This window comes from Austrofundulus limnaeus, unplaced genomic scaffold (assembly GCF_001266775.1).
Source record: "Austrofundulus limnaeus strain Quisiro unplaced genomic scaffold, Austrofundulus_limnaeus-1.0 Scaffold403, whole genome shotgun sequence".
Lineage (NCBI taxonomy): Eukaryota > Metazoa > Chordata > Actinopteri > Cyprinodontiformes > Rivulidae > Austrofundulus > Austrofundulus limnaeus.
In genome coordinates, this window is record NW_013952805.1 from 49126 (window position 1) to 51100 (window position 1975).

Genomic DNA, 1975 nt, shown 5'->3' on the forward strand with positions numbered 1-1975 from the left:
TCAATTAGCTTTTAGCTAGTGTTTTTCTACTCTTGTCAATTATACAGTGTTTTGTTAATTTTAGGCTTAGATGGCTTTTTGCTACTTTTTGCTTCTGGTTAGTCTTTTAGCCATTTTTGCTAGCCTTTTGCTATATTTACTTTTAACACTTTTTAATTTTTAACTTCTAGTGATCATTTTGCAACTATTAGCTTTTAGCAAGTGTTTTTTGTTTGTTTTTTTAGCTTTCAGGTATCCTGTTAATTTGAGTGTTTTGTTCCTTTCTCAGCTTCCTGAACAAATTCCAGCAAAGTCCTTCAGCATTCAGCATTCACTCAGCATTTTCATGAAACAAAAGACAAATACTTTCATTTTATTTGAGATGAAGCGAGGCAACGTACGATTGTGCKCCCTGGGAACAAATGACAATTCATTTACCAAACAACAACTCCTGATCTTCTATCAGACGAAATGTGCTTGTTTTGTGTAAATAAGAGCTGTGTGAGTCTGTGTGAGGCTCTCGGCTGGTTCATTATCCCACAGCACATTTGGTTTCCTTTCTCTTTGGGTGGCGCTGGGTGACGAGCTCTTGAGCTGTTCTCATGCAGAAAACACAACAACGCACAAAAGGTGCACTAATCCACACTCTTCCTTATTGCTCACAAACTACAATTATGTGATTAGTGTCACAAACCGACAAAGATTAYCCAGGCCTGGGGGTTATATCACCCAAACTTCGAGAAGACATTCAATCCTCGGGATCRTAAACTCAAAGAGCATCAAACTTTTGCATAACCAGTTATTTTCTGGTAAATATAACGAAGTGGAGATGAGATGAGTGGAACACAATGAACACGTCTGTCTGTGTGCAGAGGAAAAAAATGTCCCTAATGAGGGAAAGTCAGAAAGTCCCGCTCTGCCTCAGCAGTGACCTCAGGCCGGTTAAAGTCTTTATCAGCTCACAAACTTTACATGGAAAACTTTCATTCCCATGACTGGACCGGACTGCTCCTGTTTACCCCCAGCCCCACGAGGACACGGAGCCAATCTGTCCCAGCTGCAGGGGGACGCCTCAGCCTTTGTTTGTCACTGCTTCATCACAGCAGAGCAGGTGATGAAACCCCTGGAAAATTTACAAAAAAGAAAAAAAAATAGAATTGCAAGAAAATGGCGTTTATATAAACATTTTATTAAAACTCATATGAAAACTCAAGATTTGAGTCATTTTTGGACAGGTGATTCTTACTTATTTCTGCTAATTTATCTTTTCTTTTACATGAAACTAACAGGTAAAAACCATAATGTCAGTTTCCCCCTGGGTTACTGCAAAGAGCCTTAAAGGAAAGGCAGGTTTTCATGTCCTTTTATATGTTGGCTTTAATTTCCAGAGGTCTATAAAGTACGTGAAAAAAAATAATTAAGTTAAAGTAAAAATACCTTAACAGAAAATGATTTTGGTAAAAAAATAAATTTCACTGATGAGAAAAATACTTAAGTGAAAGCCACAAAACTGTTCAGAAAAATTGGGAAAGTAAAAGTAAAAGTACTTTTACACACTCTCTAAGAAGTAAACTGTAGAATTTACTGAAGCCCTTAACAGTCTTTGTTCCACTGGTGGGCAAAAATGGTACCGTGTCTGCCTTAAAACGTTTCCAGACGCTATTGGGGGCTATTATTTTGTGAACTAGGTTGTCAAACAATTTCCTCCATTTCTTACCTTTAGTTTGGCACCCTTAAAAATATCAAAAGGCTTTTAAGGAATTTCAGGGGCGTCTTAACCAAACTGGTTCCACTAAACCAAGTGGAGAAAATATTATTGCCTCATATTTACTCTACTTGGTTTAGTGAAACCAACTGACTTGACTTGGTTGAGTAAATTCAACAGTTCCATTTTTTAGAGCGCATAAACAACTCCTTTCATGATGACTTTGGACATATTTCATTTTGTATAGATGCTAAATTTTAAAGTAAATAATTAAAAGTATCAATTTTAGGT